The following is a 13297-nucleotide window of genomic DNA, read 5'->3' on the forward strand; positions in this document are numbered from 1 at the left end:
GCAGCACACACGGGTTAAGTTAAAAGAAAATAAAGGTTGTCCAGAATTTAAATCCCCAACACAGATTCAGGGACATTTTCAAATACTCTGGTAAAAAATTTTAAATATGTACTTCTTTAATCATCCACATTTATTTATGTTTAAACAACTTCAGTGAAGGAAAAATTGTGTATAATTTAATAGTAACTACATTACAGATGTGGTTTCAGGGATTTTTATTCAGTAATCAAATTAAAATATCAGATTTATGATTGGATTCAATATCATTAAAGCCACATGGTTTCTTCCAGAATAATGAATTCTGTAAACTATTGTAAACCAAATGCTTTTTTCAAAAAAAATTTATTTTATTGATTTTTTACAGAGAGGAAGAGAGAGGGATAGAGAGTTAGAAACATCGATGAGAGAGAAACATCGATCAGCTGCCTCCTGCACACTCCCTACTGGGGATGTGCCCGCAACCAAGGTACATGCCCTTGACCGGAATCGAACCTGGGACCCTTGAGTCCGCAAGCCGACGCTTTATCCACTGAGCCAAACCGGTTTCGGCAACCAAATGCTTTTTATCCACAACAGTTATTGTATATTACTTAATGTGACTTTTGGTGAGAGAAAAGTGGTAGTTTTTGCATAAATATTTTTCCCTCAAAGCTGATTAGAATAGTCCCCCCTTATCTGTAAGGAACACTTTCTAAGATCCCCCCTGGATGCCTGAAACCACAGATAACACCAAACTTTATGTGTTATTGTTTTTTCCTACACATACATACCTATGACAAAGTTTAATTTATAAATTAGGCACAGTAAGATATTATCAACAAAATTAATAATAAAATAGAATAATTATAGTAATATACTGCAATAAAGTGATGTGAATGCGGTCTCTTACTCAAAATATTTTATTGTACTGTACTCACCATCCTTCTTCTTATGAAAATGCAACATGATAAACAATACCTATGTGATGAGATGAAGTGAATTACGAAGAACAGTGCACAATTTAAAATTTATGAATTGTTACTACCAATTTTTAGTTCTTAATGCCTTCAAGTTTTTCACCAGTCCCCCAGCTTCCCTCCTCTGAGGTAACCATCAGTCTGTTCTCTATCTATGAGCCTGTTTCAATTTTATATATACATTTATTTTGTTCCTTAGAATCCATAGTAACAGGGATGGAAAGCCTAGCATAGGGAATATAATCAATAATATTGTAATAACTATGCATGGCGCCATGTGGGTCCTGGAAATATTGGTGGGAACACTTTGTAAGGTCTATTATTTAACCACTGTGCTGTGCACCTGAAACTAATGCAAAATACTATTGAATGTAAACTGTATTTGAGAAATAAAATTTTAAAACATAAAAATAAAAATTATTGTTTATTTCTGGATTTTTCCTTTTAATATTTTTAGACTGTGGTTGATTGTGAGTAGTTGAAATAGCAGAAAGTGAAACAGCAAATAATGGGGTTTTAAACCAGTCTGACTGTAACATTTAATTTTTAAAACATCTTTTTCAGGGGTTCCCCCAAAGCTTTATAAATAGGTTCCATTTTCTTTGTTGGCATTTTACTTCATTAGCTAAAATGATACTATTTCCCTGAAGTATGAGTAATTATAATTGGTGAAGATTTGTGCCCTGCTTTGTATCTAGGAGCATAAGTGTGAATACATTTATTTCACACTGATATTGTCTCTTCCAGAAACTCAAGACATCTTTCACTTTACATATTTGCATACTAAACAGCTTAATTATAGGAATCAAATATTATGGTTTTACCTTTTGGGATAGCAATGCAATTCTCTCCATTGATGAAGTTAGGATAGTTGACCAATACCTCAACACTTTTAACAATCATTTTTATTTACTCTTTTTTCTCACTCAAGCTGCAATAGATGTGAAATGCAAATACATATGTAAAATATGTGTCTATCTTTTGATAGATTACTGTTTACCAAAGCACACCCTAAAAAATCATGTGGTACATTGGAACTTTAATGATTTACTGTATGTTGCTTTATATATCTAAATTTAGTTTCAGTCAGAATTTGAGAAATGTCAGTCACACAGTGGCAATTATGATCCTTGAATAAAACATCTATAGAAATAACGTTAAGACTTATTTTAGTATTTCACGTGACAAGGAGTGTTACACTGGTTACAGGAGCCTGCTTAGTTTGGTGCATGTTCACTATCCTAAAATACATTTTACACCATGCATAAGAGTTTGCAGGCCATTGTTTCATATGCATTGCTTCATTTAATCACTGTATGTCACTATTATTTTAATATCAGGGGAACATCTTAATTTTTTAAAAGTAATACAGAGCCCATGTATTACTGCAGTCATGGTTTTCTGCAGTATGCCTTACCCAATTGTTTATTGTCTTGATTGTTTTGTTTCAAATAATTAGGGAAACTGTCAACTTCATTGTTAAAAGAATAAATAAGTTCTGGCACCCACTGTTTTCCTCTGTGGGATTCCCCCCTCCTCCAAATTCATCCAGTGACTGTGTCACAATTTTCAGGTTCTAGGCAATATGCAGGGATTTCACATCTGACCTCAGACCTATTTCCTTTTAAACCTATCCCATTAAAAGCTAGTCTCTAGACAAAAATAGGGATTTTCATACACCCTCAGAGCAAACACCTGCTACAGAGTTTGATTGTCTCTGTAATACAGCTATCTTGCCATTTGAGACTTAAATTTAATATAAGCTTAGCCATGATTTTTAATAAAAAGAAACTATACAAACACACACACACAGAGAGAGAAAGAGAATTTTAAGGTATTCTATACTAGCAAGGATTTCTCTGAACATCTATCCTATATTGATGGAAATAGTATTATCTTTTAATTTAAAAAACGCTATATCCACGACACATATAATCAACATTTTGAATTAGCAATGACAATGGATACAGGGGGCAAGTGTTATGTTTTCATGCTGAGCAATACCATTACAAGATTATTAACACTGGTATTTAAGTACAATATCACATTTTAAATAAATAGCTAAAAATGTAAGTATCAAAATGTTTTATATATGTTTTCTGTTAAACCCCTAATGCCAATTGAAAATGGTGCATGCAATTATATCATAAAGAAGACTGTAGAATGAACTAAAGGAAAAATATAGCCAAGTGTCTTTGTGCTTAATAAACATCATTGATAAGCCTAGCTTCCTAGTAATTAAAATATTGAAACAGGCTCATACATATTTCTTTGCATAATACCTTTTTTATTTTGTACCATCCAAGTCACTTCTTCTATTTGACAAAAATGATACTTATTTAAAAGTTTAACTTTCAGAGCTATGATATTATGCAAATAGAATGCCTGTAGAGGCTAAGGAGAGAATAGCATTCATTAGATGTAGAAATTAGTGATTGGAAAAGGCAAAAACCCATGTTTGAGTGAATATTTCAATCACTATTCTATAGACACTAGGGGCCAAGTGCACAAATTTGTGCACCTTGAAAGGAACTGTGGATTGTGAGGCTGCGGTGGGTAGAGGGGCAGGTCGTGGCCCATCCTCCGTGCCCCCACCTGGCCCCTCCTGCTGTGGTAGCCCTGCTCCCACTGCTGCTGCTCCCATGCACTGATGGCACTGGCCCCACTCCCACCCACTGATGGCGTGGAGCAATTGGGGCCGCTGCCAGCAGCAGGTGCGAGTAGGGCTGGTGCCGTCAGTGGGTGCAAGCAACAGCTGCTGCCCCGATCACCCCTCAGGAGCAGGGGGAGGTGGAAAAACCCTCAGGGGTGATCGAGGCCAGCAGCTGCCACTCGTACTTGCTGACAGCGCTGAGCGATCGGGACTGGCACCGGGCACCAGCAGCAGGTGCGAGCAGCAGCTCCAATGCCAGCTGTGGGTGGAGAGGTGGCTCCAGCACTGGCAGCAGGTGCAGGCGCCAGGTGGGACTGCAGCACATGGGAGCAAAGAATTTTCAGTAACCACCAGAGGCTCGCCCTGATGACAGTGACTGGCGCCCACATTCGTCTGACACCCCCACTCACCATCCTGCCGTGGCTGACGCCCGCTATGTTCTTTGCTCTGCTGCCTGTTGCTGATGCCTGCCATGTTCCGCACGTGCCCCCTGGTGGTCAGTACACGTCATAGCGACCAGTTGTTCCGTTGTTCGACTGTTCTGCTATTTGGTCTATTTGCATATTAGGGTTTTATGTATATATAGATAACTCATTTTATTGCACCTCACTTTGCTGCACTTGCCAGATATTGTGCTTTTCTCAAATTGAAGGTTTGTGATAACCCTGTGTCATGCAAATCTGTCAGCACCATTTTTCCAGCAGCATTTCATTTTCTCACTTCATGTCTCTATGTCACATTTTGGTAATTCTTGCAATCTTCCAAACTTCTTCAATATGATTATATTTGTTTTGGTATTAGATATCAGCATACTTACCATGTTTGGATTTGTTTGGAGTAAGGCAGTATTAAATGAAAATTAGATAGTATGTCAGGGTTTACCTACATTGTTGAATAATTTTAAAAATCTGATTTTAATCATATATGGACTTGGAGATAAATTCTTAGGTATGAATTGAAAAGCAGGAATATTTTCAATTTTATGTAATGTTTAGAAAACAAAGACAATCATGGTAGAAATTCAGCTATATTAATGGTCTAAATACAACAATAAAAAGACAAAGGTTATAAAAATGCATTAAAAACATCCAACTATATGTTGTCTACTAGAAATCGACATTAGATATAAAAACACCATATATAGGTTAAAAGTAAAGAGATGAATGAAATATGCCTTTCAATCAAAAGAAAGCTGGAATAGCTATAATTTTAGACAAAGTAAATCTCAGGAAGGATAATTACTAGGGATAAAAAAGGGACATATGTAATGTTAAAGGGGTGCATTTCCCAAGAAGACATAACAATCCTAAATGTGTAAGCAACTAACAATAAAGTACCAAAACAGATGAGACAGAAATCAATAGAACTGAATGAAGAAATTGACAAATACACTATTATAATTAGAGACTTGAACATCTTTCCATAATTAATTGATATATCAAATTGGCAGAAAATCAGTAAGAATATACACTGAGTGGCCAGATTATTATGATCTCTGAATGCATAATAATCTGGCCACTCAGTGTATATCTTGACCAATCATCTTGATCTAAATAACATTTATTGAATATTCCATCCAACAACATTAGAATTTTTCTCAATCTCACATGGAACATTCAAAATATACCACATATTGGGCCATGAAGCACACTTTTAAAAAATTAAAGGAATATAAGTCATACAAAGTATGTTATGAAATTACAGTGGAATTAGATTAAAAACAAAGTTAGCTGGTTAATACTCAACTATTTGAAAATTAAACATATAAACACATATACACATATGCAAACATAAATAATCCATGGGTCAAAGAAGAAATCTCAAGAGAAAATTTAAAAATATTTTGAATTAAATCAAAATGAAAATACAATTTCTCAAAATTTGTGGGATGCAGTAAAGCAGAGCTTGGAGGGAAATTTATAAAATTAAGTGTATATATTGTGAAAAAATAAAAATCTAAACTTGAGATCCTAAATACAACCCTAAGAAATGAGAGAAGAAAGAGCAATTTAAGTATAAAGAAAAAAAGAAACAAAAAAGAACAGAATTCAATGAAATTGAAAACTGGGAATCAGTCATTGAAAACAAAAACTAGTTCTTAGAAAAGATTCAGTAAAAGAAGCCTATCTGTCTACAAACAAACAAAAAAAAGTAAGTCTGAATGATGTATAGACTGTTGTTAATAATAAGGTATTAATATTTGTTTATTAATTGTATCAATTGTGCCATATTACTGAGAAATAAAGACTGTGAGGTTTATGGAAACTTTCTGTACTATCTTCATAAATCTAAAGGTGTTCTAAAATTTTAAAAAGTGTGTTAAAAAACAGTGACTAGCTAAGAAACATGTCACATAATATTATGTAATATAAAGTATTTAACATCAATGGCAATAAAAATTGGAAATTAAAATTTATATAAAATATATTTACATAAATGTATATATTATATTCATGTATATATGTAAGTATATCATATATATACATATATATATGGAGAGAGAGAGAGAGAGGAAGAGAGAGAGAAAGTGAGAGATAATGTACCTTGTTGCTTGCTGTTAATGGTTTGGGTGGTATTATAGATTTTTTAATAATTGCACTTATTCTCTCTATATCCAGACTCCTTGAAATATTATGTTGTAACTTCTCCCATTAAATTTCAGAGTATTATCCCCCCAACATGAATCTGGACTGGCCTTGCGATTTAAGTTAATAGAATGCATCTGGAGCATCACTGAGCTAGTTATAAGCCTAGGCTTCAAGAGACTTTGAATGTTCTGCTGTCTTCCTTGCTACCATGTCTAGGGTGAACAAACCCAGGCTAGCCTGTCGCATGATGATAGGTATGTCCCAGTTTCCCTACTATATCCAATGAAGAGCCAACCAATCCCTAGAAGTAGAGCTCCTATCTGGCTGCAGATACCATAATATGCACTACTGAGACTAATGGACCCACCCATCTAATTCCAAGCCAAATTATAGACCTATAGAATTGTGAATTATATAGATGGATATTGCACTATTAAGTCCTTAAGTTTTGAGGTGGTTAATTATGCAGCAAAAGCTATTACAAGTTGAGTTTGTGAATTATAGTTTTTATATATAAAAACCTATCATCTATATATATAAAAGACTAATATGAAAAGTGTCCCCTCAGCAGTTCAACCAGGAGACCGGGAGTTCGATTGCTTGCTATGACATGCGCTGACCACCAGGAAGCTGCACAGAACATGGTGGGCTATCAGCTGCAGCGGTGGGGTGCTGAGGGACCGAAGGAAGGAGGAGGTGGGGAGGCGGGAAATCTGATCTGCTCTGATCACTGGCCAAGCCTAGGGACCCTGCCTGTGCATGAATTTTGTGCACTGGGCCTCTAGTATTTTATAAATCATTTATAATTAATATTGTTCTTTTCTGATACATTTTCCTTACCTATTGGGATCAATATTGAATGGCTGTTTCAGAAAGTGATTCTCATTTCTATTTCCATATTACTAATAAAATATTTTATTAGACTATGCACTGAATACAATTATTACCGTCATTCAAGTAACTGCCACAAACGTGAACACATGTTTATTCCCATTTTATACTAGTTTGTGGTAACCAATTTCAGTCCATCTGCTTGAGATTTATTTTTTCAAGTTTATTTTAGAACAGCGGTATAGTAAAAAGAAAATTAAACTGGGTGTCAGAAGAATGAATGAGTTCTGAGACTTGGATTTGCCAATCACTAACTCTGAGACATTGGCAATTTACTGTAATCCTCTGAGCCTCATATATTCAGATATAAAATGAGAAAGTTAAAGTAGAAGATTTCTAAGGTCCCTGTCTAGATTGAATATTCTATCAGTCTACAATTGTAAGACATTTAATAATTATATATTTATTTTGTTGCATTATTTAACTTTTTATCATATATTGATGGAGACAGGATAGAAAAGAGGGAAGAGAGAATGAAAAAGGGTGCCCTTTTTGATGCACCTTGCCCTGAACAGTGTGTAGTTTGTGAACTCTTTCTACTGTTCATAACAATTTGATAAAAATGTTAATTTTCTGATAAGCTCAGAATTTGTTGCTAGACACCAGGACAATAGGGAGAATGAATACCTAAGAAGTTGGTAAGGAAAGAAACCAGAAAAGGAGATTTGAATAGAAATTTATTTATTTAAGTGAGGGAAAGGTAAGCAGTTCAAGCAAGACCTTCAAATAGTAGAGGAGGGACTTGTTTCAGCAAGCCAGGACAACACATAACTGAAGATAAATGATGGAACTTATCTCAAGTGTTAGTGGACTGGGGGAAAGACTTGTAAAAATACAATTCAAGGAAGCAGCTAATTCACAGTTTCAATAAATGAGGAAACTGGGACACACCATTCTGAAAGTGTGACGGGACAATAGAAGAGTCAGCCCTATATATTATGTAAAACTAGATTCCAATGTATTGATAAGGGTCTAGAATTTATCTATTTACATATTTCTTGCATCCTGAAGTTAAGTATATTTTAAATAGATTATTAAGCCAGGATGATGTACAACTATGGAGACCACACACACACACACACACACACACGCACACACACACACACTTCCATGTAAGTATAGTCTGCAGTCTCAGGGTCACAGCCAGATCATTTCTTGTTCACCTGGGTGGAGGTAGCAGAAATGATGAGAGCCAAACAGAACATTTCCCTGAAGCAGTGATTATTTTGCAGTTAGGAAATGAAATAGAAGTCTGCTCTAATATTCTTACTTAGGGACCCATAATCTGAACACACACCAATACTAGGATCCATTTACTTGGCTTTATAGGAATATATCATTTACATTATTAAGTTATTGTCTCCTTTATCAGATTTCTAAAATGAGATGACTCAGATGTTATGGGCATAACAACCTATGTAACAACATGGGACATCATTTGTGTTGTTTTTTTCTTCATAATAAGGACATACTGTATAATAGCTGTGCAACATTTAACCTCCAATTTCTAAAATATTATTGAATACTGCATCCGGTTTCATAGAAAATCTGATTTCAAGCATCCAATTGTATATGTTTCTCTGATTCATTTATTTTCACAGAACCTACACTAAGCCTATCTCCAAATATTTTGTATGCTATTTACTACATTAATAACTTGTGTTAGCCTGGCTGCGGTGGCTTAGTGGTTGAGCATCGACCTATGAACCAGGTCACGGTTCAATTCCTGGTCAGAGCATATGCCCAGGTTGCGGGTTTGATCCCCAGTAGGGGGCATGCAGGAGGCAGCTGATCAATGATTCTCTCTCATCATTGATGTTTTCATCTCTCTCTCCTTCTCCTTTCCTCTCTGAAATCAGTAAAAATCTAAAAAAATAATAATTTGTGTTTCCGTATTTATAAAGTTGCACTTAGCGGACAGAAGTGCTTCCTTCATACATTCAATAATTTGATAACATTTAATGTTACCCAATCTCAGCTAGAAAATATTGCATGAAACACATAGGAATTTTTACTAATAGTAACGTGAACACTTTCTACATGTAATTTGTGTGTGATTAAATGACTGTGTGTCCCTTAGCCCTCTAACCTCTGGATTCATTCTTTCTTTAATATTCAAATTAGCAGGTAAATCACAATACTACTCCCTATGTCTCTTAATTTGCTTACGTGGGCTGTAAAGTGGAAGGCTGATGCTTTTCATGGGTATCTTTTACCCTATTCTCCCTATTAATCCATTTCCTACCAAACAAACAACACTTACCAAGTGTTGGACATATATAAGGTTTATACTGAAGATTTGGAGCAACATAGAGGGATTAGAGCACAACAGAAAAACTTAAAATTTAGCATCAAACAACACTGTTCAAAAACTTTACTGGGAGTTGGCTGTCACTAAGAGTTTCTTGGTGGCTGTATCCTTTCCTTAGGAACCTATTACCTTTTCAGGTTTCTTTCTGTCAATCTCCCAAGACTCATTTCCTTCACTTTAATCTGCACATGGGCATCCTTTCACCCTTTCTTTCAGGATATCTGCATGAACTCAACATGTCCTTTACTCTCTTAGGTAGCACCACACGTTTGGATATTTTAGTGCTCAAAGTACACTATGTGTTTTTTTCCTGAAAAAAAAAAGTGGTATTCACCATTGAGGAGATTGTTGATTTTCCCTTAGAACACAGCAGCAAATCAGACATTCTGTTTTCTAAATGGCACTTTTCCCATCTGGCTACATATAAAAGGAGACTTTATGACCCAGAAATTCACAGGTGTGTACATGATATCCTTGTCTCATTGGGTGCTACATGTTAGACTATTTATCTAGCTTGCAATATTTTAAGAAGTTTCACCTCAATATTCAATCTCTCCCATTTCTATGAACATGAATATTCCCAGCTCCAGTTGCTCACAAAAAGGTCTGTCTTTTCTCCTTGCTGCCCCAATCACCTACCTCCCATTCACAACATTTCTAGCAATTGCTTTCCACCTTTCTCCCCCAGGAACTACTTGGCTAAGTGGTAATTTTAAATATAATGTTGTTATGAGGAAAAGTATATTTCAAAAGACCAAAATAGGCCTTGCTGTTGGTGTTCAGTGATTAGAGCATAGGCTCACGCAATGAAGGATAGTGGGTTCGATTCGTGGTCAAGGGCATGTACCTGGCTTGCGAGTTTGCTCTCTGCCCCTGGTTGAGGCACATGCAGGAGGCAACCAATCTATGTATCTCTCTCATGTCAATGTTTCCCTCTCTTCCCCTTTCTCCCTCCCTTCTATTTTCTCTCTGAAAAGCAATGGAAAAAATATCCTTGGGTGAGGATTAAAAAAAAAGGTCAAAATATGATGTATGGTGATTGCCAGAGGGAAAGGGGAGTTGGAGAGGTATAAGTGGGTATAGGGGAGATAAATGTTGATGGAAGGAGAGTTGAGTTGGGGTGGTGAACACACAATACAATATACAGATGATGTATTGTAGAATATAATCATATTAACCAACATCACTCCAATAATTTCAATAAATAGATAAATTTAATTAATTAAATAACTAATTAATTAAAAGGAAAAAACTAAAAAAGAAAAACTTTTAAATGTTTCAAATGTCATATGTAATAAAAAGACAATGCACATGGTAATCTCCAAGAAAGAAAAAGAGACTTTTTTAAAAGGTACAGTTATACCTCACTTTATTGAACAATTATGTTCCTGAACTATTATGTGTAAATTTAATTCCTATAAATTAAAGTATTTATAAAATGAACTTTTATGCAAAAATTGATGTTTCTACCTGAATAAAGTTAGTTATACTTGGTTAATATAATACTCTTCTTGAGAAATTAAAAGGGGATGCTTAAAAGTTGACTTCCTTTGTGAAGATAAAATATGCTTTGTCATAATGATTCCCTTGCACACATTTGATTAGTTTAGAGATAAAGCTAAATTCAGGAATAAATTTTATTTGTCTTTCATTAATATGTAATGTACAAACAACACAATGCACAGATCTTAAGTGTTCAAATTGATGTTTTCACAATTGTAGTCACCAATGACATGAATATGTCTCATTTTGAAATCTCCAGGAATAATAGATCTTTCCTAAAATGTGTTATTTTACTGTTTTGGTTACCATCAAGAGGCAGCAGTAACTGTTAAGACAAAGGTTTGAATCCTGATACTAACACTTAAAAGTTATATTATCTTGGATAACTTGTTAAGTATTTTCTGCATCTGTTTTCTCATATGTCACACAGGGCTAATAATAGATTTAACGAAGGAACTAAAAAAGATAATATATGTAAAGGAATTCACTCAGTGCCTGAGACACAAATGATTGGTAGCTATTTGTTATTAGTGCTCTTTCTAGCTGTAAAAAGCCCAATGCTAAGTTAGAGAGCTCCAATATCATAGACAAATATTTTTTGTTGTTGATAAAGGTCAAAGTAATAAGATTGTGTACTTTGAAACTACAATATATCATGACTTATGCTGAAATTCAGCCACCCTGGCAGTTGACTTTGGCAGACTGAGCAATTCAACTTCCCTAAAATGGTAATAGACAGAAAAGATTGAAATGGATAAAGTATTCTGTGTCTGATATATATATATAAATTATTGGGTCATGGTGAAGCATAGTGTGAAGCAATTAAGATTCACAGTAAAATCTTAATGCCAAGACTTGGCATTGTGGTTTGGCAGACTTGAATTGCATAATGTTACTTTCCCAACCAAATACCTAAAGCTTAAGATTTCTTAAATGTAGGATTCTTCAACTTCAAAAAGTTTAACTAATTCTATACAAAAAATTGATGTTATATTGTTTATAAAATAATTCAACTACAGTGAAATGGAGGAAAAATTAATGTAATTTACTCCATTAATCTTTAGAAAATTTAATAGTCAAGTTTTTAGTTCAAAATAAAAAAATGTTGAGTGTTGTCTTTCAACGTCTTTCAACCTGAACCTAGCACAGCAGACACTATTTTTACTACTGGAATAATATGAATTTTAGTCGACTTTATTATAGACATTCAAATTAAAAGCTATTAAGAGAGATAAAAGGGTGTAGATATAGATTCTAAGGTCCTTTAATTAGATTCAAAAGTCAGTAATAATGGCAAAAAGTCTGTGCATCTCAATAAAGCATAAACATCTATGAGAGCATATACTAATATTTTATGAGAAAAATACTCATCAGACTGATCATGACACCTATTCCCAAGAGTTTAACAATTTTCCATGATGTAACTTTAACATGGTAATCCCTAGTTAATTTTTTGCTTTTCGAGTGCACAGTGTTTCCTTGTTTTTACAAGAGAATGAGTTTAACTTGAAGATCATCCAAATTTGCTAGATGATTCCTTCTCTCAAAATATGCAGTTGGGCTAGGAATCTCAAGATCATGGTTGCTTTTGTTTTCTTTCTGATATACTAGAGGCCTGGTGCACAAAATTGGTGCACGGGGCGGGGGGGGGGCGCGTTCCCTCAGCCCGGCCTGCACCCTCTCCAATCCAGGATCCATAGGGATTAGGCCTAAACTGGCAGTCGGACATTCCTCTCGCAATCCAGGAAGACTGGCTCCTAACCACTCACTTGCCTGCCTGCCTGATTGCCCCTAACTACTCTGCCTGCCTGCCTGATCACCCCTAACTGCTCTCCCCTGCTGGCTTGATCACCCCAACCACTCTGCTTGCCTGCCTGATCGCCCCTAACTGCCTCTACCTCAGCCCTGCCACTGTGGCTTTGTCCAGTCTATCCAGTCTAATTAGTATATTACCCTTTTATTAGTATAGATAGTTAAATAGTCACAAGATATTTTTAAAGACAAATGTTTCAGATATTATAAATTACTATTTATTACACTTTAATTAGTATACTCCTAGAGATGCTCAATTATAATAGCTGTTAATATTTCTGAAAGTTAAATTAAGATTCTACACTGTTAGTGAGCAAACTCATTAAAGACATGAAAGGATGACAAGATGAAAAAGGATTTACATTTGTAGAATCTCCTGTAAAATTATTAGAAGTGACAGGTTCCTTTTTTTGATGCTGGAATCAAGGTTGCATGTCTAAACCATAGTGACACCATGGTTGGATTTTGCATAGTTGAGAACTAATAGGAAATTAATCGAGTGTAATACAGTCCTATTGAATTGGGTATAATGGTGCAACTTTAATGTGTAAGAACAGAAGGCATAATTTCAATCTTTGTTTAG

This window comes from Eptesicus fuscus, chromosome 1 (genome assembly GCF_027574615.1).
Source record: "Eptesicus fuscus isolate TK198812 chromosome 1, DD_ASM_mEF_20220401, whole genome shotgun sequence".
Taxonomy (NCBI): Eukaryota; Metazoa; Chordata; class Mammalia; order Chiroptera; family Vespertilionidae; genus Eptesicus; species Eptesicus fuscus.